Consider the following 27,649-nt stretch of genomic DNA (forward strand, 5'->3'; position numbering starts at 1 on the left):
CTATAAGTTGCTACTATGAAGAATTTAATATTTTGCAGTGTTTAATAGTGAAATATTAAACTACAATATCACAAAATTGAAAGTGAAGCAACACTCTCAACATTTCTGTACAAAGTTAAATTCTAATAATTCATTAAGACAAGAAAAAATAAAAAAGCACGAAGCTTGTAAACTAGGAAGTGGGATTTTCCTATTTACAAGTAGTACAATCATTTATCAGAAAAACCATAAGTAATAAATCCCTCATCATCTCCAAATAAAACTATAACAAATAAGTTAGCAAAATCTATGATATAAAAACCCAGGTCAATATCTAAAGATAAAATGCACATCTATGGATATCAATAAAAATATGAAAAACAAAACAATTTTAATTTCATTTACAAGTATTATAACTTTCTAAGAGGTTGGTAAATTGAACTATAGTTGATAAAAATTTTTCTCAAAATTTACAATTTGTAATAACTGGACAGATAGTACAGCATGTTGAACTGTTGCCTTGCGTATGACTGACCCTGTTTCTATGCCCAGCACTCCATATAAGTCCTCTGATTCCCATAAGAAATGATCCCTGAACACAGTCAGGAGTTAGCTCTGAGCACCGCTGGGTATACCTTCTGAAACAAACAAATAAAAATAACCCCAAACCAAAATACTTCAAATCTTAGAAATTTTAAAAGATCTAGCTAAAGATAGACCCTCTTTAGAGTTTAAAAAAAATTACTAAGATGTCAGATCTCCTCAATTGAATAAAAAAAATCAAATCAGGGCTGGAGCAATAACACAGCGGGTAGGGCGTTTGCCTTGCACGCAGCCGACCCGAGTTCGATTCCCAGCATACCATATGGTCCCCTGAGCACCGCCAGGAGTAATTCCTGAGTGCAGAGCCAGGAGTAACCCCTGTGCATGGCCAGGTGTGACCCAAAAAGAAAAAAAATCAAATCATAATTTTAGCAGATTTTGAAAAATAGAATTTTAAAAGATGCACCCAAACTTTATGTGCAATATAAATATAAATAACTTAATATAACCAAATCAGTTTTCTAAAGCCTATAGCTGAAAAATGTTTACCATGTAACTAGATTTGCTGTAATGGTATAATCATCAAAAATCTGCTATTTTCACAAGGACAGTCAAATCAATCAATGAAACATAATGTAGCTCATAAATATATCCTTTTATATGGTCAATTGATTTTCATAAAACGTATAAACTCTCAATATGCAAATGAAAGCCCATTCAACATATGGCAATGAAACATATATAATCATATAGAAAAAAATAGATTCTTAACTCATATAAAATTAATTTTTATATTATAGATCAAAACATAAAGGCTAAAACAGGCAAAACTTCTAGAAGAAAACCTTTCCATTTCCATAAGCAAAATATTTCTAGAGAGGATACAGAAGTCATGAATTATCGGAAAAAGGTCATTTAGGGGGCAGAGCAATAGTAGAAAGGGTAACACTTGCCTTGCACTAGGTCAACTAAGTTTCAATCCCTAGTGTTACATATGGTCCCTGAGCACTGCCAGGAATGATTCCAGAGTGCAGAGTCAGGACTAAGCCCTGACCATTACCAGGTATGACCCAAAAACAAAAAAATAAACTTTAAAAAAGGTAACTTATTCTTCATCAAAATTAAAATCTATTTATCAGTCTCTGCCCTCACCGGGACCCCTCAGAAAGGGTCAGTTGAGTTTCCCTTCCTGCCCTGAGCTGAGTTCTCACAGCCAAAGACCTCCAGAACCCAGCCACAGCCATGCTCAAGGCCCCACTCCACACATTCGGATTAGCATCACGCATGAAGGAACCAGCAGAGGAACCCAGGTGTGTGAGACCCGGGGCTTAGATCTCCAAGACTGCTTGAATCGGGACTGGGCCTCTTCCACCCAGATCCCCCATTTTCCAGTTGCTAGGAGGTCACACCAAGGAACTGCCTCTGGCGCTGTGTAATCCCACCAACGGCCAACATCCAGAGACTATAAAACCAAGCTCCCAGAAGTTTATAGCCTAGTTCTCCTTCTTGGAGAACTTGGCAAGCTACCGAGAGTTTCCTGCCCACATGGGAGAGCCTCACAAACTCCCCGTGGTGTATTCATATGCCAAAAAAAGTAGCAATGATGGGTCTCATTCCCCTGACCCTGAAAGAGCCTCCAATGCGGCACCATTGGGAAGGACAAGAAATGAGAAGCTTCTAAAATATCAGGGCTAGGACGAATGGAGACATTATTGAGACGGCTCCAGAAAATGCCTGATGGGATGATGATAATGATGATGATGATGATGATGATGATGGTGATGATGGTGATGATGATGATGATGATGATGATGATGATGATGATTTATCAGAGCATATACCAACAAGACAGTGAAGATGCAGATTGGAAAAAATAAATCTGCATATACATAACTTAAACAAGAATTCTTTCATAATAAACTTAATAATTTGGTAAAAACAGTAAAAATAGGAACAACCATTCACATACCAAACAATACATATGCATAGACAGACAGACAGACAGATAGATAGATAGATAGATAGATAGATAGATAGATAGATAGATAATAGATAGATTGATAGATAGATAGATAGATAGATAGATAGATAGATAGATAGATAGAGATAGTTTGGGATAGATAGAGTTGATATTTGATAGATTTAATATATACAAGTCAATCAAGCATTACAACATATAAGTTCAAGGAAAAATTAAAATCATGTGATCATCACTTGTATCACTTGTTATCCCATTGATCTTCGATTTGCTCGAGCAGGCTCCAGTAATGTCTTTATTCATTCCTGTCGCGTGCTAGTGTAGCCCAATGGCATCTGCTCACTCCAGGAACACGAAGAGCCTCAAACTGTTTGTTCAGGGTTTTGACGAAAGTCTGACCATCTCATAGGTGGACAGCCGGCGATCTTTTGACATCGTATGAAATCCAGTCAGTAACAACTCTAGTCTAGCTATCATCTCCAAATCGAATTATGTGTCCTGCCCATCTGATTTTTGACACCTTGGCAAACGAGACAGCATTCCTGATTCTTGATTGTCGACGGAGGTCAAAATGCTAGATTCCTTTTCTCACTTGAGTGAAACATGATACTACAAGCATAGTTCTTTCCATTCCTCTTTGGGATACCAGAATAGCATTCTCATCCTGTTTTCATAGGGCCCAGGTCTCTGAGGTGTAAGTTAGTACAGGAAAAACAGTGTAGTCGAAAAAAAATGTGCCTGGAGCCGGAGGTTCTTCATCCTCTTCACCACTTCTTTGACACTCTTGAAGGCGATCCATGCTGTTCTCTTCCTCCTGTGCAGTTCTGGTGCTAGGTCCTTTGTTATGTTGAGTTCTCAACCTAGGTACACATAACTGCTGCATTTGGTTCATTCCATTGAGGGCAAATGGAACATCAGGAACTAGTTCTTTTCTCATGAACATTGTCTTTGTGAGATTCTGCTGTAGTCAGACCTTTCCACACTCACAGTCAAAGTCAGCCAGCATTCATGCCGCTTGGCTGATATTTGGTGTTATGAGAACGATGTCATCAGCAAAGCAGAGGTGGTGTAGTTGCCGACCATCTATCTTCACTCCCATTCCTTCCCATTCCAGTTGTTGCATGATGTTCTCAAGGATGGAACTGAAGAGTTTCGGTGAAATAGTGTCGCCCTGCCAAACCCCTCTCTATATGTCAATGACCACTTCTTTGTAGAGTGGTGAGATCCTGGTGGTGAATCTGTAATACAGCTCACAGAGGATCCTGATGTATTGAGTTTGAACACCCTATTTGGCTAGGGCTTCATTGACAGCTTCATTCTCAACAGAATCAAAGGCCTTCTTTAAATCAATGAACGTTTCATCACAGCACTATTTATGATAGCCAAAATCTGGAAAAACCCAAATGCCCAAGAACAGATGACTGGCTAAAGAAACTTTGGTACATCTACACAATGGAATACTATTGTGTTCAGAAAACCAGCAGAACTGTCCTGTTGTGCAAGAAGAGAGACATTCTGTCAGAAAAAGATGAAGTCATGAAGTTTGCATATAAGTGGATCAACATGGAAAGTATCATGCTAAGTGAAATGAGTCAGAAAGAGAGAGACAGACGTAGAAGAATTGCACTCATCTGTGGAATATAAAACAACAGAATGGAGGCCTAACACCCAAGAATAACAGAAATAAGTACCAGATTTGCTCCATGGCTTGGAGACAAGCCTCACATGCTGGGGGAAAGGGCAGCTCTGATAGAGAAGGGAATACCAAGCAAAAATGTGGTGGGAGGACCTGTTCAGGATGGGAGAGGCGTGCACGAGCAGACTATAGACCGAACACATTGGCCACCCAAGACCTACATTACTAACCACAATGCTCAAAGGGAGAGAGGGAACAGAGGAGAATGCTTTGCCAATAAGGCTGGGTGGAGAGGGGAATGGGGTGGGAGGGGTGGGAGGGATGATGGGGTCATCACTGGAGAACGGATACTGGTGGAGGGATAGATACTCAAGCTGTATATGACTGAAACACAAGGATGAGAATATATAAACCTGTATCTGTACCCCCACGGTGATTCATTAATAAAAATTAAAATTAAAAAAATCAATGAATCAATGAACTTTAGACAGAGTGGCATCTTGAACTCTTGGGAAACCTCAATGAGCTTGGTCACCGTGTGGATATGGTCGATTGTGCTGAATCCTTTTCGGAACCCAGCTTACTTGCATGGTTGTCCTTTGTCTAGTGTTCTGCCTATCCTATTAAGGATGACTCGAATGAATACCTTGTAGACAACAGACAACAGACAGATCAGGCGATAGTTGCTGATGTCATGAATGTCTCTCTTCTTGCACAACAGGATGGTCCTGCTGGTTTTCCATTGGGATGGAACCTTGCATTCATACAGCTAGTGTGTGAAGAGCCAAGTCAGTGTATTGACCAGTACTGGTGGCAGATTCTTTAGGTGTTCTTGTCTGACCTTGTCTGGACCAGGCACTGTATGCTTCTTTACTAATGAAATGGTGTGTCGGATTTTGGAAGGGAAACCACTGGGAATGAACTATCCATTCTGTGGAATTTGGTGTGTGGGCAGGTGGACGTGGCTATCAAAGAGATTCGAGTAGAAGTCATGGATAACCTTTTCCATTGCCCTTCTTAAAGATGTGATAGATCCCTCAGGACGTCAGAGGGCAGTCATCTTGGTCTTATAGTTCGCGAAGGACAGGGAGCGTTGTGAATACTTTTCCCAGCTTCTGCTGTATCGGCCAATACTGACACTCTTCTTTCTTTGAGGTCTTCTGTTATTGCTTCTCTACACAGCTTTTCGAGCTCGGATGTTACCTTGTGATTGCCTGGGGTTTGTGCCAGACCATGTTGGTGAATGAGCTCGAGAGTTTCCAAAGACAGGAGACTTTTTGTGTCTTTCTCCCTCTGCATTCCTCGCACAATCATGGAGGTGCTGAACCAGTCAATCTTATTCCTTGTCGATGTTGTCAACAATGGCATCTTCCCATGTTGCTGCAGTAGTGCCAAAGAGTTCCCAGTTGGTGGTCATTCTGGGAGTTCTCTTCTTGAACTTTGCAGCCCTTTCTCCCTGCTCCGTGAAGTAGAATTTTGCATGAAGGAGATGGGGTCTGATCCCATTTGGAATTTTGGGACAATAGTGACATCGGTCAGGCAAAACCATCAATTGAATATGATGTGGTCAATTTAATTCTGAAACTGTCCAACGGGAGATTCCCATGTCCAGCATTTAGATTTGGCCTTCTGGAACTGCGAGTTACCATGGATGGTCTTGGTCAACATGATGAACTTAGACAGTCTCTCACCCTGTTTGTTCCATTCTAGGCCATGGAATCTGATGTGGAGTTCTTCGGTTGACCTTCTAGGTCCTATCATGACATTAAAATCACCGATAATGACCTTGTAGAAAGTGTGGTCTTCTTTATAGAACTTCTCCCGCTCCATGTAGAGCTTCTCAATTTCTCCTTCGTCGTAGTTGGATGTTGGTGCATAGATGACGAAGATAGAAACTGCCAGCAACGAGCCACATCTATTCAAATGTAAGCGTTCAATTCAGGTTGTTAGGTATTCGAATGAATCAATGCTCATGGCTAAGTTCATGTTGATAAGGACACCAACACCACTGATGCCTCCTCCGTTGTCACATGTTCCGAGGAACAGTTCTTCTCCAGTGTTGAAAATGGTATTATATGTTTGATGCCTTCTCGTCCCAGTCAATCCAATGATGTTGTACTTGATTTTTCGTGCTTGCACCATCAGGTCCTTGATGGATGCTTTCGATGCCAGCGTATATGCGTTAAAATTGCAAACAGTCATTTTAGTCCTTCTTTGTTTTGGCAGGCTAGTTTGGCCCTGAGATTTTATCAGCCTCTCCTTGTTCATCCTTCTTAACGCTGCCTTATTGGTGGCTCTTCCAGGGTCAGGGGAATGAGGCCCATTGTTGTACTGGTTTTGGCATATCAAATATGCCATGAGTAGCTTGCCAGGCTCTGCCATAGGGGTGAGATACTCTCGGTAACTTGCCGGGCTCTCCAAGAGGGATGGAGGCTTTTAGGGAGGCCTCCAATCGCCATTATAGGTGTTCTGATGATTCACACCTTATTTGAACCCTGTCATATATGGTGCAGTATGATGGACAAATGGGTAGGACATGTTTATGATGTGTTGTGCGGCCACTTTGTGGCTATGTGGTCCAGAAGAGTGGCCTGGAGCATGGTGGCAGTTATGTAGTGGAGGTCGGCCTCTGAGGAATTTGTCTGGCGTGCGAGGTTGGGCTTATGCTGTGACCCCTGGGTCCCCGGATATTGGTGGAAGCAGGCAGAGGATCTCTGTTTCCTGGTCCCATTGAGCCTAGAGTCCATGGTCACAAAGTCCCATATTACCTGGTTCTGTGGAAATTCATGCATGAGGCTTGGCCTGAGTGTCTGGAAAAGCGGCCTGGAGCATTGACTTTGGAGGGTATCCGCTAATTCTACATCTACATATGGAGCGAGAGGAGTGGAAGCTGGACACACTCTGTCATTTATATGAAACCTTGACCATCACTCAAGCAGTCATCTACATCAACATGTGATCATAGATGCAGAAAAAGCATTTGACAAGATACAAAACCCATTTTTTAAAATAAAAATGCTCAGGAGCTGGAGCGATAGCACAGCAGGTAGGGCATTTGCCTTGCATGTGGCCGACCCAGTTCGATTCCCAGCATCCCATATGGTCCTCTGAGCACCGCCAGGAGTAATTCCTGAGTGCAGAGCCAGGAGTAACCCCTGTGCATCACCAGGTGTGACCCAAAAATAAAAAAGAAAAGAAAAGAAAAAAATTTAAAAAAATAAAAATGCTCAATAAATGGGGGTTGAAAGAACTTTCCTCAACATAGTTAAAGCAATTTGTTACAAGCTCACAGTAAACATATTTCTCAATGGTTAAAAATTTAAAGCCTTCTTTCTAAGGTCACTCTCACCTTTATGACTTAATATAATATTGGAAGTTTTTGTCATAGTAATCAGACAAGGGTATCCAGATAGAAAAAAAGAAATCAAACTCTATTTGTAGATGACACAATACTATACCCAGAAAAAACTAAAGACTTTACAAAATAAAACTTCTGGAAACATTAGACTTGTACAGTAAAGTGGCAGGCTGCAAGATCAATTCACACAAATCCATTGCTTCTCCATATGCAAATAAAAGAATAAAAGAGAGAGAAACTAAAAAAATAATCCCATTCATAATTGCCTTGGAAACTCAAGTACCTCAGAACCAATTTAACAAAAGAGATGAGAGACATACAAAGAAAACTGTAAGAAATTACTAAAAGAAATAAAAGAGGACATGAGGAAATGGAAACACAACCCCTGCTCATGGATTGAAAGGATCAATATTGTCAAGATGGCAATCTTATCCAAAGCATTATACAGATTTAATGCAGTCCCTATGAAAGTATCTATGGTATTTAAAAAAGGCATAGATCAAATACTGTTGAAAATTGTATGGATTAATAGCCAAAGCAATCCTAGGGTAAAAAAAAAAATAGGAAAGCCTCTTTCTCTCCTGAATTTCAAAGCATACTATAAATCTATAGTAATCAAAGCAGTGTGGAACTGGAATAAGAACAGATACTTTTAGAACAATGGAATAGAATACCTAATCCACAGACAGCATATGGATAGTTAATCTTCAACGAGAGGGAAAAGTGTGAAATGGAGCAAAGAAAACCTCCTCAATAAATGGTGCTGGGAAAACTGGTGACTTACATGAAAAGAAAAATCAAAACTCAGCCTCCTTTCTATTGTCATATACAAAAGTTCATTCAAATTAAATTCATGAGGGCTGGAGTGAAAGCATGGTGGGTAGGGCGTTTGCCTTGTACGCTGTCAACCCGGGTTTGATTGCCAGCATCCCATATGGCACCACCAGGAGTAATTCCTGAGTGCATAGCCAGGAATAACCCTTGTGTATTGCCAAGTGTGACACCACCCAAAAAATTTTTAAAAATTAAATTCATGAGCTCAATATCAGACCTGAATCTATAAATTACATTGAAGAAAACATAGGTAGAACACCTCATAATATTGAATCTAGAGGTATCATCAATGATTTTTGCCATTGGCCAAGCAAACACAAGCAAAGATACACAGATGAAACTACACTAAACTGAGAAGCTTCAGCACTGCCAAAAGGATGACCATAGTTAGAAGACAGCCCACAGACTAGGAGAAAATATTTGCCTGTCACTCATCTGAAAAAGGGTTAATATCCAGTGTATGTAAAACACTGGTAGAAATTTACAAACAGTACAAGCAGACAAAAAACCCCACCAACCCCATCAACAAAAGGGAGGAAAAGGTGAGCAGAAATTACCTCAAAGAAGACATACAGATTGCCAAAAGCTATTTAAAAAATGTTCTGCATCAGTTATCAGCGATGCAAATCAAAATAATGATGAGATGTCGTTTAACACCAGTGAGACCGCACACATCACAAAGAACGAAAACATCTAGTGCTGATATAGATTTAGGGGGAAAAGACACCACCATTCATTCCTAGTTGTAATATTGACTGGTGCAGCCTTTTTGCAAACAATATGGACATTTCTCAAAAGAACTGGAATTGAATTTCCATATGACCCAGCAATTCTACTTCTTTTTTTTTTTTAATTTTTTTTTAATTTATTTATTTTTAATTAGAGAATCACCGTGAGGGTACAGTTACAGATTTATACACTTTTGTGCTTATATTTCCCTCATACAAAGTTCGGGAACCCATCCCTTCACCAGTGCCCATTCTCCACCACCCGTAAACCCAGCGTCCCTCCCACCCTCCCCAATCCCATTTCCCCCCCACCCCACCCTGCCACTGTGGCAAGGCATTCCCTTCTGTTTTCTCTCTCTAATTAGCTGTTGTGGTTTGCAATAAAGGTGTTGAGTGGCCGCTGTGCTCAGTCTCTAGCCCTCATTCAGCCCGCAACTCTCTTCCCCCACATGGCCTTCGACTACAATGTAGTTGGTGATCGCTTCTCTGAGTTGACCTTTCCCCGGAACGTGAGGCCAGCCTCGAAGCCATGGAGTCAACCTCCTGGTACTTATTTCTACGGTTCTTGGGTATTAGTCTCCCACTCTGTTATTCTATATACCATAGATGAGTGCAATCTTTCTATGTCTGTCTCTCTCTTTCTGACTCATTTCACTCAGCATGAAACTTTTCATGCCCATCCACTTAACTACAAAATTCTTAACCTCCTTTTTTCTAACAGCTGCATAGTATTCCATTGTATAGATGTACCAAAGTTTCCTCAACCAGGCATCCGTTCTGGGGCATTCGGGTTTTTTCCAGATTCTGGCTATTGTAAACAGTGCTGCGATGAACATACATGTGCAGATGTTGTTTCGATTGTACTTTTTTGCCTCTCTGGGATATATTCCCAGCAGTGGTATTGCTGGGTCAAATGGGAATTCAATATCTAATTTTTTGAGAGTCGTCCAAATTGTTTTCCAGAAGGGCTGAACCAGTCGGCATTCCCACCAGCAGTGAAGAAGGGTCCCTTTCTCCCCACATCCTCTCCAACAGCGGTTGCTTTTGTTCTTTTGGATGTGTGCTAGTCTCTGTGGTGTGAGGTGGTATCTCATGGTTGTTTTGATCTGCATCTCTCTGATGATTAGTGATGTAGAGCACTTTTTCATGTGCCTTTTGGCCATTCGTATTTCTTCCTTGGTAAAGTTTCTGTTCATTTCTTTGCCCCATTTTTTGATGGGGTTGGATGTTTTCTTCTTGTAGAGCTCAACCAGTGCTTTATATACCATTGATATCAACCCCTTATCTGATGGGTATTGTGTAAATATCCTTTCCCATTCTGTGGATAGTCTTTGTATTCTGGTCACTGTATCTCTTGCGGTGCAGAAGCTTTTTAGTTTAATGTAGTCCCATTTGTTGATCTCTGTTTTTACTAGATTGCTTAGTTCTGTGTCACCTTTGAAGATACCTTTATCTTCAATATCGTGGAGGGTTTCGCCGACCTTGTCTTCAATGTACCTTATGGTTTGTGGTCTAATGTTGAGGTCTTTAATCCATTTTGATCTGACTTTTGTGCATGGTGTCAGGTCAAGGTCTAAACCCATTTTTTTGCATGTGGTTGTCCAGTTGTGCCAGCACCATTTGTTAAAGAGGCTTTCCTTGCTCCACTTCACATCTCTTGCTCCCTTATCAAAGATTAGATGGTCATACATTTGGGGTTGTGTGTAGGGATATTCCACCCTGTTCCATTGGTCTACGGCTCTGCCTTTGTTCCAGTACCATGCTGTTTTAATTGTTACTGCTTTGTAGTAAAGTTTGAGGTTGGGGATGGTGATGCCTCCCATCATCTTTTTCCCAAGAATTGTTTTAGCTATCCTTGGACGTTTGTTATTCCATATGAGCAATTCTACTTCTTGATATCAAAAGCCCTAAAGCCCCCCAAAAACTCGATCCAGAAAAGACATTTGCATTTCTATGAACCTTGAAGCACTGTTCACAATAGCCCAAATCTGGAAACAACCTAAATGTCCAAGAACTGATGACTGGATAGAGAAACTCTGGTATATGCAGACGATAGAATACTACTTGGTTGTAAGGTAAAATAGGGCCTGGAGTGATAGTACAGGAAAGTGCTACCTTGCAAGCTGCTGACCAGAACTCAATTCTCAGCACCCTTCATGGCCCCCCTAGCTCTCCAGAGTGATCCCTGAGCACAGAGCCAGTAGTTAGCCCTGAACACCAACTGATGTGGCCCAAAAATCAGAAACTAAAGATCCAGAACAAAACCCAAAACCAAAATCATATCATTAACGATTTTGTAAACCACAGTGCTTAAAGTAAAAAATTAAAAAACAATAAAACTTGTCAGTATATATGAAGAATGACTTTACATGCTAACCAAGATAGATAGAGGGATGGAGAGGTAGTACAGCAGGTGAGGTCCTTGTTTGCCATGCATGAGGCTGATGCAAGTTCCAACTTATGTATTCTGTATGGTTCCCTGAGTACCACCAGGAGTGATCCCTGAGTGTAGAGCCAGAAGTAATCCCTCAGTATTTCCAGGTACGGCCCCAAGCAAAAACAAACAAAAAACAAAGATAGAAAAATGGATTTTATTTGGGGGCCACAGTCAAGTATGCTCAGGGTTTATTCCTGGCTCTGTGCTCAGGGATCACTCCTGGCTAGGCTCAGGGGAACCATACAGAATGCTAGGGATAAAATCCACATTGGCTACATTCAAGGAAAGTGCTTTACTTACCCCTTGTACTATTTTTCTGGCCCCTAAATAAATATTTCTAATGACCATTAAGCATGTAAAAAATTATCAACTGCTATTGGAAAAAACATAAATGAAAATGAGAGTTATTATAAGATATCACCACACAAGAATGCCTAGAATTTGATTGAGTCATAGCATGAAATATTGATGAGGATGATAAACAACTAAAAAGCATACATTCCTGTTGTAAAATTTTACCACCACTTATAAAGTAAAAAATCTGGCTGTCCATTGATCCAACAACCCTTCCCTGGAGAAATAGAAATAAAAATAAAAATGGACTAAAGATTGAACAATAATATTTCTAATTCATAGTTATTCAAAATTGCCAGAAAGTAAAGAAAATTTAAAATGTAACATTTGCTGTAAATATGCACAGCCTAATATTTTTCAAAAATAACAAACAGACTACTTATAGAAATAATCCAGATGAATTTTACAGAAAATACACTCATAAGTATATTTAAAGTTCAAGAAAAGAAGGCCAGAGATATTTCACATCAGGTAAGGTGCTTTCCTAACACACAGCTAACCTGGCTTCAATCTCTGGAACCCCATTTGGTTCCCTGAGCCCACCAGGAGTGATTTCTGAGTGAAGAGTTAGAAGTAAGCCCTGAGCACCACTGGGTCTGGCCCCAAAATAAACAAAAACACAACACTAATCTATGGTAAAAATCTTAGAAAATGGTTAATTTGAAATATTTTGTTGGGGGGTAAATATTACATAATTATATAAAATTGTTAAAAGGTAATATAGCCAAAGACTTAAGATCTTTGCAATTATTAACTATAAACTAAGCCTTAATAAAAAGAAGCTAAAGTAACAAAAAATCAAGTGAATAGTATTTTATCTTTTACAATTTCATACCGATAATTTGCTAAAAGCTAAAGAATTGCCTCTTTAAAATTATTAAAAGCAATTGATGAGCACTTTGTTATTCAAATTATCTTGAAAATAAATATATTTTACTCCCTCCTTCTTGTCTGATCTGAGTATATTGTCATTGTATTTTGAAAGAGGGGTACTATAGCTCTGCATTTTTGAGTATCTTTCGCCCTTATGATCTTTGTGTGTGTGTGTTTGGTGTTTTTGTTTGTTTGTTTGCTTTTGGGGTCACACTCAGCAATGATCCAGGATTGCTCCTGGTTCTAGCAGTCCTCAAGGGAGCATATAGGATACCAGAGACCAGAGACGGAACCTGGGTCTGGGTCATCCGCTTGCAAGACAAACACCTTCTCTGCTGTACTATCACTCTGGTCCCTGTTTTTATGATCTTACAGATCTTCTTACTGATGGAATTCAATACAAGTTGGATTCTTCGCAGTAATCTTTCCCAAAGGGTTAGCTTTGTTAGAACCAGGAAATAATACCATGGCACAACGTGGCACAGCAGGGAGGGAGAGACTGAACAGGGAAAAGACAATTACCTTGCACATGGCCAACCCCACTTTGGTCCCCAGCACCACATGTGGTTCGCCAAGCACCACCAGGAGTTACCCCCAAGCACAGAGCCAGGGGTTAGTCTGAACATCACTAGGTATGGCTCCAAAACAAACAAATAAGAACAAAAAACACAACATAATGTTCAGTGAGTCATGACATAATATGAAAAAAGATTTCAGTAAACAAGGGCTTGGCCGCATTTTCTGCATTATGGAACCCTGGATCTCCCCACTCAGGACCCTCTCTGTTGGGAGATCCGGACTGTCTCACTTTGGATACACACTAAGAACCTCTGTACAAATTGGTATCGCGAAAATGAGGAAAGCTTATTTTATTCTTATAAAGAGTAAGCAAAATAATGGTCCAAGGAAATAGGCCATAGGAAATAGGCATCATAAATCAGGGTGAGCCTTGGTATGCTTTAGCACTACAACAACCTGCTGTTGGAACCCTTTAGTATTTTATTCAAGAAACTAGTGTTGCCATATTCTGGTATTATTCTGGACATGTGTTCTCAGCGGTGAATCAAAGGACCAACTCTCCCGGAACCCTTGTGACACTGAAATACACAGAGAATCAACAATGAAAAAACTAAACAGTGTGGGAGTAATCAAGGACAAAGTGAGAGAGAAGATGAACCATAAGATGAACCATAAGATGAACCGTAAGAGTGGAGTTGACCATAATGTCCAATAGGCACCAGTGAGAAAGTGACCCAGAACCAAGACCAAAAGGAATCATGTGAATATCTGTAAGCAATTTGTTCCAAGAGGTGGAAAAAAATGTTTCTGCTGAAAGATTCGTGTCCTAGGCAGGGAGAGGGGCACACAGGTCCATTGCCATTTTAAGAGAATCCCTGGGTCCTCTTGCTGGTAGTTATGAAGGTGTAGCAGAGTGAAGAAGAAGAGTATTTCTTCTTTCAACTAAGGAACAAACCACCTTGCTGATTGGACGAGGAGGAAGAACGTCAGAAACAGGTCAGGGAGATGTGGCACACCAGGTCAGGGTTCATAGCGGAAATGATAGCTTCACACTGGCAGGCTGACAGGTCTCACTGCAACTGGTAAGACATCTAGGCTCTGAGGGAAACAACAGCCTGGATTCTCTCTGCCATCCCCTTGCTGTGTAGCATTACACCACCTCCCATCGAGAGAGGGTCTTTCCTCCTCTGTCCCTTGAATGTGGAATTAAACATGTGATTCCTTTTGACTGTGTCTGATATTAGTCAGTGTGACACCAATAGAGATTTTAAGTTCTTCCACCACCATGACCACCACCACAGGAATCAGAAAGGCCATGTGAGGTCACTGTATCTGTATCCTCAGTATCTGTATCCTCAGCTCATACCACTCCCAGAGACAGACACAGGAGAGCAGTTACCTTGGACTGTTCAGCACTGCCAGAGTCAGCCCAGACCACAATGTGAGAAATTAAATTTAAATGTTGAAACCTCTGACTCACTGTAGAAAAATCTAAATGATGAGCCAGAGTGATAGTACGGCAGGTAAGGCATTTGCCTTCAACATGACCGACCCAAGTTTGGTCCCTGGCACCCCACAAGGTCCCCAAAGCCCTGCCAGGAGTGATTACTGAGTGCAGAGGCAGGAGCAAGCCCTGTGCATCACCAGGTGTAGCCCTGAAAAAAATCTCTACAAAAAAAAAAAGGAGAAGAAAAAAATCTAAATGAGTACATGCATCAGATCCAGAGCTCATGAGTGACCCCATCAACAGAAAGTCTTTCTTCTCATAAATTGCTTTTTTATTACACCAACACTTCAAATATTAGCTCATCAAGCACTTTCTAGAGTCATGTCCTCCAAGCTACTGTCTTAAAGCAAGGATACAGTAAAACATGCTCTACTTGTTAATGTGCCACCTCTCTCCCTTTCTCTATCCCATCCCTTTCCTTCCTCTTTCTCTCTAGTTCTTTCTCTTTCTCTTTCTCCTTCTGTGTCTCTTTCCCTCTTCTCTCTCCCTCTCCATTCCTCAACCCCTCCTCTCCTGACTCCCCTTGCTGAACTAATGTTACTGTGAAAGCAACCAACAGAAATTCAATTCATTCTCTGGGGAAATTTACAGAAAAAAAAATCTCGCTATGCCAGTGCTTTTTCCATGGCAATATGAAGCATATGGGATCTCAGAAGAAGCATCTATCACAATATGTTGCATTGCAGTGCAGGAATTGGCATTTTCTCCAATTTCTCAAAGCAGAGCTAAGAGCAAAATAAATGTAAAGCTACGGGGTCCAGGCTACTGCTGGCATCCTGTTCCTATCAAAGTGTTCCACTGGTGCAAGGAAAGGAAACACACACATACATACAAAGAAACCAGCAACAACCAGGCTTCCCTAGTAGAGTTACACATACATACAAAGAAACCAGCAACAGCCAAGGTTTCCTAGTAGAGTTAACAATAGTTTCCAGAAGCCAGAAAGAGAGCGATAGACATAGAAAGATTGCACTCATCTGTGGAATATAAAACAACAGAGTAGGAGACTAATACCCAAGAATAGTAGTATATAATACCAGGAGGTTGGCTCCATAGCTTGGAAGCTGGCCTCACACGCTGGGGGAAAGTCATCCCAGATAGAGAGGGGAATACCAAGTAATACGTGATTGGAGATCCTGCGCAGGGAGGGAGATGCGTGCTGAAAGTAGACTAGAGACTGAACAGGATTACCACTCAATACCCCTTATGCAAAACCACAACACCCAAAAGGAGAGAGAGATATCAAAGTGGAATGCCTCGCCACAGAGGCGGGTGTGGTGGGGGGATGGCATTGGGGGGTGGGAAGGATACTGGGTTCTTTGGTGGTGGAGAATGGACACTGGTGGAGGGATGGGCTCTCAAACATTGCATGAGGGAAAAACAAGCACAAAAATGTGTGAATCTGTAATTGTACCCTCACTGTGACTTACTAATTAAAAAATAAATAAATTTAAATAATAAAAAAACAATAGTTTGCAGAAGTCTGAGATAAAACCCAAACCCAGAGTATATTAGAAATTACAGCCAAAGGGTTTGGTCCACTGCAGCTAGACAGAGAGGGGCTGAAGGGCAGCCCCTTAACATTGATTTACTTTGCTTTATTGCCATTTTCCTGCTTGACTATTGATGAATAACCCAAGCCTTATGCCATCATTACCCAAGAATACTATAGCATATTCCTTAGAGTGCATGGTAAACAGAAGGCAGAGCTTTGATATGATGGGATGAAAGAGATGGGATGAGAGATATGGTCTCTTAGGAGACCAGAAGCAACAGAATATTCCTAATAAGTCAGAGAAAAATGGGGTATCTTGGCCCAAAGGACTGTGGCACGTGGAGGGGAGCCTTACTGCTGTCTGATCTACTAGCAATAGATAACTCTTGTAAGATTCACACCCATGGAGCACTTGTGTGGACATATATAATCTTGATAAAACCTGTCCACAACACTAGGGGTGGGAAAATCCAATCTTGTGAATGAGTAAACAGACCAATGGTGGTATATGATTTGGCCCAAACCAGCCTTTAAATGAGGAAACTGAGATTACTTACTTTTCATCTGAACCTAATGCTCTTTATCATTTGAATCTCCTTGGAATTTCAAACTTTAAAAATACACCAATAAACATGTTCTGATATAGAATGGAAATAAAAGGAATAATATTGCAATCTCTAGCTCAAAAATTAAGGAAAATTAATTAAAAAACATAGTCAGGGGGCTGGAGTGATAGTGCAGTGTTTAAGGCATTTGCCTTGCATGCTGCCGACCCAGGTTCATTTCCCAGCATCCCATATGATTCCCCGAGCACCACTAGGAGTAACTCCTGAGTGCATGAGCCAGAAGTAACCCCTGAGCATTGCTGGGTGTGATCCAAAAAAAAAAAAAAAACATAGTCAAAAGTAATGAAAAGAATTATTTCTCTTCTTGTTCCCCCTAGTTGAGTTCTATCCAGTTTCTTTCTCCTCTCCTGTTTCTGTTAGCGGGGTAGGAGAGGCAAAACTGAAGTCCCCAGAAAAGCAAAGGCCCGGGATGCTGGGTCCTGCCTGGCCATCTAGGTTAGCAGCATCCCAATAAAGGGCTGCAGTAGTGACTTCCTCCTTCCCAGTTATCTGCAAGGTTAATCCTGAAGTCCCTAGGACAGAGAGAGAAATCTCCAGAATGGGGCATATAATTGCATGTTAAACTTTTCAAGAGAAGTCTATTCTTATTTTTTATTAATTTATTTGCTGACTTTTTAGTTAAAACATCCTGGTTTACAAAATTATTCATAGTTGAGTTTTAGACATAAGAAGTTCGAGCACCAATCCCACCACCAGTGTCTACTTCTCTCTACCAATGTCCCCAGGTTCCTTCCCAGCCATCCTCAACCCCCAATCTACCTCTTTGACAGAAGCATTTTTAAGTTTGTTTGTTGTGGTTTGATTTCTTTTGTTGTTATTGACTCTGAAGTTTGTATATTTAGCTATACCACCAATGTAACTGAGGCCCTTGACCCCTGCCCCCATTACTTCCTGTCTGCCTCTTACCCTGCCCCCCTCGATTTCTTTCCTTCTCTGTCCTTCTCCCTATACTCTGAGGTCAGAAGTGATCTAGGCATTTCTCCCCTTTACTACATTGCATTCCCTCATCCAATTACTCTGTATACCACAAGTAAGATCATTCTGCGTTTGTCCTTAGTCTGATGTACTTCACTTAACCTGGTATCTTCCTGTTTCTTTAACAAGATATCTAATACTATCTAATACTTTCATTCAGATTTAACATTTTGCAGAATAATTAAGTTCCCCCTAGGTGCATGTTTTATGTATCACAGATTAAAATCAACAGAAATTCTTTGAAAGGCCACAAATAAAAGGGCTCTAAATTCAAGTTTCCCCAGTCAAAAGTAGTATTAAAGTTGCATAATTAAATAGGACACACTCAGAGGACAAACAATGAGAGATCAAATTGCTTTGTAGTAAGTGGAAACCCATAAGTCTATGAAGAGCAATGCTGGTGTGTTTGAGAGTTCAGGTAATGCGGGGAAGGTGGGAAAGGGCCGGGTGGAGGGCCTGCCAGGAGTTTCTCAAAAGGCAAGTACACAAATAGGGTGAGATTAGATGGGAAGCCGAAGCAAAGCTTGACTATAGATTACAGGAGGGTGGGTAATGGAATTCTAACTTTGCTACTCTGAAATAAATTTAGACTGATTTTAAACAGTGACAAAAATGAGTTCAAGGACTTGCTCTGTCCTCTCTACTGAGCATCCCTAAATATTAAAGTCTTACATAACCATCGCACAATGATCAAAATCAGTTCATCCACATTGATTCCAAGACTGTTCACAAGTTCTCAGACTTTAATTCGATGTTTCCAATCGTCTTACTAATTTTCATTTTCCGGTCCAGAATCCAACCCAGAATCTAAGGAAATTCAAATAAATTGAATACTGTGGCCGTGTCGGGCAAAGCCTCCTCTTGCCCAGTCCCAACAGCCCTTCTAAACCCAGAGGTGACTCACCCTCGTGTCATACGACATTCTGGAGCTGCCATTGCGCTGGACATGACACTCATAATCAAGACATTTGGACAAACATGGAGAAGATTTTGATGTTTGTGACACACTAAGAGCAGGATAAACGGACACACTCAAGGCACAAAAAATGTACACTCGTATGTAAGGAATCAAGAAGGGTGATGTCCTTTCAGCCAAACAGCCATTCTCCAATAAGCCAACACAATTGACCAACCCAACAGAAACATGACTCATGCCTTTTATTAGTTCCTAGACATTTTAGGGAGCTCTTCCATTGGCTCCAGACATACAGGTTGATAAGGAAAGTGATATTGCAGACGCCCAGAGATTAGGCATTATTCAAATAGGAATGTCCCACAAAGCTTCCCTGAACTACAGTCTCTAGTATCGCTGACAGGTGACTGAAACTGTTGTAAACAGAGAAGATTTTCTTCTTTTGCCAAGAAAATTGAGGCTTATACTTAGCATGGTAAGTACTCTAAGACTGCAGGTAGATAGGTCTCAAGATGTAGAAAAAAAAATGTTTGGAGGGGGGAAGGGGCAAAATAAAAAGAAAGTCAGAGGGACAGAAAGAGAGAGAGGAAAGTGCTTGGGTTAGGGGAGGGTGGCAGGGGGTAAGTTGATTTGAGACATTGGTGGGTGCTGGGAAATGTGCACTGGTGAAGGGGTGGGTGTTGGAACACGGTATGACTGAAACCCGACCATGCACAGCTTGTAACTCTGTATCTCACAGTGATTGCATTTTTTTTTAAGAAAAGAAAGAGACTTGTGTGCTGAAGCATCAGTTCGCACTTCCCAGAGTATAGTTTGTAAGAGCCAGAGAAAGGACCCTGAGCTGCTGTAACTCATTGCCTACGGACTTGTGGCACAATTGATGTGTAATTAAAAAAAGAAATAAAAGGTTGCTGTCTCATCCCAGAAAAATAAAAAAAAAATTAAAAAAGAACAATGACAGGCAGCCAGAAGCATCCAGAGAGAAGAGCTGGAGGATCCTTGGTCCTCCCTGAGCCATGTGGTTCCAGCCACGGCCACAGCATGGGCCATCCTGCCCATCACCACCCACGCCATGGGATGGTTGGTGGAAGGACTTAGCTCAGAGAGAGCCCAGAGAGAATCCGATGCGAGCTGTTCATAATTTGTTGTCACTCTTTCAGAACTGCTTTTCTTAAAAGTCCCCTGGATTTCATCCTCAGTGTGTGTTGGTCCCCCATACCCACGGCCTCACTGGTTCCTTGAATCTCTCCGATAACTCAGAACACATCCTGATTTATATTGTTCTCACTGCTCTTCTTTATCTTATCGCCCCTTCTAGGTTGTAAATTCTGTTTTCTATCTCCCCGTGGAGGCTGCCCAGGCTTCATGTATATCACACGGCTAGGAACTGGCCTCCCAGATGCACGGGGGCACCCAGCCCACAGATGCTGTGATTTAATACACCACCGAACACTCTAGGCTTTAACTTGTTTTAAGAATCTCTGTGGTCTCTGTACAAATCTGTCATGGAGCCCAAGGGGGGAGGCCTGTCCTAAGCAGCCCTAAGTCCTCTCTTCAGCAGGAAAAGAAATCCCCCAATTCAGGTGCACCACTTGGGAAGATAATGAAGACGTTGGGGCAAGGTCTGTGTTTTGGGTACTGCAAGTTGCCGGCAGGAAAAAGAAAGACAAAGAAAGTTTAAGGAGGTTGATGATACTTTGCAGCACTTCAGTTTGCCAGATCTTCAAAGCACTTTACACAAATCAACTAATGAACACTTCATCACACAGCATGGAGTCTCCCCGGGGACTCGGGAAGGCCGGAGGCTTCAATCCTACAAGCCTGAGACTTGAAAGGGGCCGGGCAATTTGCGGTTAACAATTGCATTTATGATTGCACTTTCGCAAAGAGAGACAATCAAATCTCATGCCTTTCACCGGGCGAATCCTGGCTGGGTGTTTGTTGACTGACTGAATCAAACTGATGGCAGATCACTAAATGAGACCCTTTTCTCTGCGCTCCCACTTTCCCCCCATCCAATCGATAAGGCACAGGCCAAGTTCATTCTGAAAGTTCTTTTTAATGCTGCATTAGGTCATTTAATGTAAAACATTTAGGGCCACGTGTCTCATAAAAATTGGATGAAAGGTATGGACCTTGTTTCTAGGAAAAAATGCTAATTGCTGCAGATCTACCGCAAATGTTTGCATGACTTTTCAGAGCACTCTCTGAAACCCAAATTAAGACTCGGCTTTATAGATTGTTTGGAGAGTCAGCTTTAAAAAAGGATCCCCAATGTCCAGTTTGGGGAGAAATAATTTATTCTGCCAAGAATACTTTGGTTTAAAAGTAAAACCGGTGGAAGCGCAATCAAGCCCTTTCAGATTAGGCATTAAGGAGAGAATGCTAATTCCATGAATATGCTGCTTTTGAAAACCATTCAACAAAATGGTATGCTCTCTGGCTGAAGCCATTTGCACTGACCTCGGGGACTCATTTTTCTTCTTCTGAGGCTCATTTAATGACTCGGTCTCATCGTTGGGGAAATAGGAAATGTTCTCCTGCCCGTCTTTTGTAGCGAGCAGAGCCTGTGACCACGGAAGTCTTTTCTGAAATCTGGCTCAACAGAGCCAGCAACAACATAAACACACACACACACACACACACACACACACACACACACACACACACACGCGCGCGCGCGAGCTTAACCGAACATGTTAGGGAATCTTGACACCCCAAAACCTAATTCCTAGCCTTATGGAAAATCAGAAAGGAAAAGAGTTGGTCTGCAATTGGAAGATTGGAAGGAGAGTGAAGGGAAAGAATCCAAAGGAAGTTTGAAGCTCCTGGTGAGAGGCCCTTTAGGAAACAATAGCGTGCATTTCAATGGTCAGCCTTGAAATGCAGAATTCTAAGATTCTTTCTGAAATTGCTTGTGATGAGGGCTGTTGGAAGCAGTTTGCCAGCCCAGTGTTTCAGACCTGTACCAGGGGAGGGGTCCTTACTTGGTGGCCAGGGGTCCTCACTTTCTGAAATCTTGCTCAACAGAGCCAGAAGCAACACACACACACACACACACACACACACACACACACACACACACACACACACCCCACCCCCCCCACACACCCTATTTGGGGAGAAGGAAGGAATCAGCAAGTCGGGGGTCTAGTAAAGTCCGAGATGGAAGGATGGAAGGGCTTTCCAAAGTTCTCACCACTGGCCGTGTAAATTTGCACGACAATGGCCCAGGTTTCCCTCCTTGATTGAATGGACCAGCTGTTTCCCATCAAACAATCCCTTTTGAGCCAAGTCTGGATTCTTTATTCAAGTGCTCAGATAAGAGCTAACCAGCCAGAGGCCTGAGCATCCCGGATTGTTCCTTGACCTTTAACTTTCCTGGTTGACTGTGACTCCTCTACTCTCTTTTTTCTAACTTTTATTCTCTTTTCAGAAGGGGCAAACATGCTGGCTCTCTGTCAGGAAGTGCTCAGCTGCTCTGTGCCCCGCTCAGCCGGGGGACCTTCCTCCTTTCAGCCACCCGAAGGCTGTGGGTACAGCCCAGCTCTGAGTGAAGTGTCGGGGATAGGGGGCGGGGTGGGGTGGGGGCCAGTGCAGCGGCCTGGAGCTGCCCCCTCCTGGCTTTATAAAGTGGGTGTAAACTTGCTTAAACTCTGATTATTGGTTTCTGCGCTACAAAAAGGAGCTACCAGTTTGTGACGATTAAATGTGCTAGATAAGCGTATGCAGGTTTGTCCTATCATGATTTGAAAAACATTTGCAGTGGTACATCCTATCCCCTCCTCTGCCCCCCACCACACTGCCAATAGACATGAAAGTACAAAAATGAATTTAATGAATAAACTCTTCATCACACATTGTGAGGATCGGGCCCAGGACAGAACACAAGAATCTATTTAGCTTTCTTAAGACTCTTTTTACAGGAGCCCGCATTCTAGAATAACTTGATTTTCTGCCCCTGAGCAAGGAATTCAGATACAGGCACCCCGGTTCGCAAGAATGGTGGTGGTCAGACCAGATAATCAGACCCATATCACATGACCGGTATCACAAGACCCAGGACTGCCCCCAGAACCGGGACATTCCTGAATATTGGCGCGAATACTGATCTCTAAAACCATAGGCTAAGGAGTGATGTCCTTTTAAATGGATTGGTTAAGAAAGTTTGCAATATTACAAATCTATTGGCTATGAAATGCGCGGGCTCTGCTGTAACGGCCGGGGAAGGCCTATATAAGATCTCCTTTGGAGAAGCTCGGGGTCTTTTGCCCAACCTGCTGGACCTGCGTGTCTGTGTAGGCGGCTGGACCCTGGCTAGCCAGTCTTACAATAAACCCTGCTTGCTGTTTGCAGTCTCTGGAGTCTCTTTGTCGTTATAGGGAGATCTCGATCCGCGCCCTAACACACATCATAGAGTCTCCCTGGAGAAATGGAAGGCCAGGGCCTTAGATGTCTCATAAAATATGCTTTTTTCTATAAAAATGAGATATATACGATATGCACTGACTTTTGAACTTAAAGTTTTGAATATGTTTATATTTTTGAAATAATATTAACTTTAGAGCCAGAGGTTAGTCCAGAGGGTGAAGAAAATCCAAAGTAGGAGTATTTGTCTGCACCCCTCCTCCCAGGATGGTAGTACTCAGGTTTGATGCCAGAGAGAGGCAGGGAAGGTTTGGTGATGTTCCTTTGATGTCAGGAATACCCAATCCTTTGTCTCTTAGTAATACTTTGTAAATATCAGAGGTACAAGACATGAGAATTTTTCTATCTAGGGTATTGATGAGGTGATGAAATTGGAAGGGGGAAATGGCTTCCTAAAGTCCTAATACTGCTTAGTGGGGTTTCCGGACTACTATCCACAGTCTCTGGCTCATCAGCAAAACAATAGAGTGAATATATATCTGGCAATTGTCTCTTCCTTGTAAAATTTCCTCCTTTGCTCCAGCTGTAGTTCTATTTGTGGTCCTGCTTCATAGAAATAACATTTTTATTTGAGCGATCAAGATATCAACCTCCTGAGTGATTCTACCTAACAACAAGCTGCTATGGAGATGAGGAAAACCATCTTTACCCTTGTCTTAAGACTCAGTGCTTCTTTGTATGGATAGTATACAGCTATACAACTACTTTGTATAGTAGTTGGTGCCACTCCAATAGGTTGGTCTGGGGGCCAAAACAGACGTGCTCAGGGCTTACTGGTAGGACTCAGGGAACCATATACAGTGCTAGAATCTAACCTGTGTTGGCGTCATGCAAGGCTAGAAGCTTCCCTGCTGTGCCATCTCTTTAGCCCAGAAGAGTCATTTTTAATAACTACTGCAAACACAGGGCAGTGCACTTCATCTATTGAGAAAAAATTTTTAATTCTGGTGTTTTCACATAAATAAAAACTCAAAAGTAATTCTAATGTTTTATTTCTCTAGGAAAGAAATATGACAATGAGAAAATATTATATTCAAACCATAACAACTATTACTTTGCCTCTTTCTGTCCTCACTATGGACGATGTTGAATGTCAGGTCTTGTGCTGGGTGCTTTATGTACTGTATCACTGTATCACTGTCATCCTGTTGCTCATCGATTTGCTCCAGTGTATATATATTTTTGCATTATCCATTTAAGCTACAGATAACCTATGAGAAAGGAATTTGTTGCTGGTGGTGGTTTCCAGAGGGTTTATGTGAAGTGAGTAGGAGAGAGATGACAGCTTCAGAAAGAAATCTACTGCTTTTTGCTACCCTCCTCTGTCACCCAGGGAAGCACCTGGAAAGTTTCAGACTGATCAATGTCTGCTGTGAGGCCCTGTAAGGCCTGGGTGCTCACAACCCTGCCAGCTCACAACGAGGCAGCTGTCAATCTCGTTGCTCTGCATGGCGGGAGATGATCTGGGAAACATGGACTCAGATTGGAATAAGGAACTGATCTTTGCAGGAAAGGAAATTCAGTCATAATCTTCCTCTGGCCTTTAAGTTCACCATCTTTCCTTCACAGAATAAAATTTCAGTAGACGATGAGTAATCAAGTAGCACTGTAGCACTGTTATCCCGTTGCTCATTGATTTGCTTGAGCGGGCACCAGTAACATCTCCATTGTCAAACTTGTTGTTACTGTTTTTGGCATACCGAATATGCCACGGGTAGCTTGCCAGGCTCTGCTGTGCGAACAGGATACTCTTGTTAACTTGCCAGGTTCTCCAAAAGGAAACGGAGGAATCGAACCCGGGTCGGCCACGTGCAAGACAAATGCCGTATCCGCTGTGCTATTGCTCCAGTCCCAATAATGAAGTATAACAAGTTTATTAGGGAGGTAAAGGGAGAGAGGGAGAGAAGCACAGACAGGCTCAGGATCACACATGCCGCCTCGGGATACCTCCAAATTCCACAATACTGACACCCCAGTACGGGCACAACAAATTAGATGGGAAGATAACATAGAAGCCAACTAAGCTCAATTAATAAAAACAATAACACAGAAGGCTCCACAGAGCCTAACACAGAGCAAATAGTGTTAAAAACCCCTCAAATGGGGACTTAATGACCCCATAGTGAGATATAATTTTCAAAAATTTTCTTTTGCAAAGTATTTTTTGATAATGATGCAGGTGAGGCAGAAGAGGAGGTAGACGGGTTTCTGCGGGATTCCCAGCTTCTTCGATACTTTCAAGAACGAACATGTTGAATAATAAAGATGCTCAGACTCAGAGTTGGAAAGTGGAAAGTTTATTTGTAAGTAGAAGAGAAAAGAAAAGGCGTGCCCCAAGTGGGAAGGAACTTAGCAGAGGACTAAGTTAGAAGTAAGAGTTTTGTGTAGGCCCTTGAGAGGCCCTTCCCATCAGTCAGCAGGTACCGCAGAGGATGTGGGGGATCTGCAGGGTGGTCCGGCTGGTTTGTCGTTCTGGTCACCTGCCTCTGTTCATTATCTTAGTCTTGTGACTCCTAGTTCTGGGATGGAATAATATGGTCCTGGGGAACTCCAGGGATGTCAAAGATAGGCCCTTGGGGATAATGGGTAGTGGGCTGATGGGGAGAAAGGAAACACTGGCAAGGGGAAACTAGATTCTCCTCTTGTTGGCAAGGGTAAACTGAGGCTTCCTCTTTCATTAATCCCATTAGTCATTTAGTTATAGTGTTAGGACCCGCTTACCAGGAGAACTGCCATGACTGGCTCTGCGTGACTTAGGCCTCTTCCAGGAACAAGAAAAGCAAAAAAACAGATGCTTTTGTCAAAGATTACAACCCCAGAATAAGATTAGGTCTCCGGAATGGAACTGTCAGGAAGTGGGCTAAAACAACAACAAACAACAAAAAATATATGTGTACTCTGGAGGCAATAGAAATCGCTGAGTAATGCTGACTTGCCAAAATGAAAGTATAAGAACTTACTGAACCTAGTGCTCGGGGTTCTTGTTGAATCCCTCTGTGCTGGGCAGATACTTGGACCCCAGCTAGCTGGAACAATAAACCTCGCTATGTGATTTGCGTTATCGGCTCTGTTCTCTGTCCTTGAGGGGTGGTCGACTTCGGACTCTAACATAAGCAGTATAAAATATTTTGTGCCTACTACAGGGGCAGATTTTGGAGGTGAGTGGGAAAACGGGGAGTGTTGGAGAGAAGGTCACACTGGTGGTAGGGTTGGTGCTGGAACATTGAATGCCGGTTAACAACCGTATAAATCAGTGTTTAAGTACACACACACACACACACACACACACACACACACACACACACACACATGTATATAAAAGATACATGCTCAAGAAAGAACATGGCCTTCTCTAGAGCACAGAGAGCCAGCCCACACCCAAGTTTGAAAGTCCACAGCTCCACCCTTCAAGAGGGCAGCTATGCTGGCATATGCGCTGGTACCAAGTGCCTCAACAGCATGGGCGCGGGGACCATGGGCAAAGGCTGGATGGGTCTGGGCAATGGCAGTCAGAAGCCCCTTCTGCTGCCAAGTTGGTTCGTATAGTTTCCCCACACTGACCCCCACCTCAGTTTGTTACTAGGTGGTTGCCAAGGAGGAACACTTGGGGCAGTCAGTGGTCTTCTTTTGATGTTCTTGGAACAGCCACTGCTCCCGGGTGGGGCAGCCACCTCTGGGTCAGGGATGCTCCCTGTTTGCGCCTGGAATTCTGCATCTCAATGGCTTTCCCAGGCTCCTGAGGTGGGTCCTTTGTCTCAAAGGCCTCCATGCCTTCTGGCTGGTTTATGCTTCAGACCCTTTTCTCCAAAATCCAGCAGATTCAGATCATTCTCTTTTTACACAGAAGAAAGAAGGGTTGAAGAAAGTTATTCAGCAATGTGGAAGATCAAATTGTTCACTGTAGGATTCAAATCTAGTCTTTTCTCACTTCAAAGCCTGTTACAGGTCTCACTATTTGGTATTGCTGTCTCTGCACCAAAAAAAAAAAAACCAGTTATGATTCTGAAATAGTCTAATCTATTTAGGCTTTCATAATGTAAGATTTTGTTTACAATGAAGGAAATGGATAACAGACACCCTTTCCTTCCATTCAGAAAACAAATGAATAACCATATTTATATGCACATTCTATACTCTAGATTTCTGTTCTATATACTAAAATGCCAAATATGACTAAGATATAATTCTTAAAAAAAAAATCACAGTTTAGCCAGGAATGAGAGTAGGTCTCTCCAAGATGTCTAGAAAAGACATATCACTTTGGCATGTGGATTATTTCAGCTAATGCAATTGAGTTTCTGCAAGTTCACAAGAAATATCTTGGCACACTCTTCCTTAACTACCCAGAATGATTAAAACTAGAGGTATTACTCCCAAATAGGATTTTTTTAAACCAGAAATAACCTTTTAATCAGAGAAATCCTATATGTCTGGGGAAAACTGCAGTCGCAGAATATCTGATCTCT

The 27,649-nt window shown here is 42.0% G+C and overlaps 1 pseudogene; it reads right to left on the reverse strand.

Moving 5' to 3' along the window:
* Positions 1-5,479: 5,479 nt before the first annotated feature.
* Positions 5,480-6,460, reverse strand: LOC129404828 (uncharacterized; annotated as a pseudogene).
* Between the last annotated feature and the right edge of the window lie 21,189 nt (positions 6,461-27,649).

Source organism: Sorex araneus, chromosome 5, assembly GCF_027595985.1.
Source record: "Sorex araneus isolate mSorAra2 chromosome 5, mSorAra2.pri, whole genome shotgun sequence".
NCBI classification, from domain to species: domain Eukaryota; kingdom Metazoa; phylum Chordata; class Mammalia; order Eulipotyphla; family Soricidae; genus Sorex; species Sorex araneus.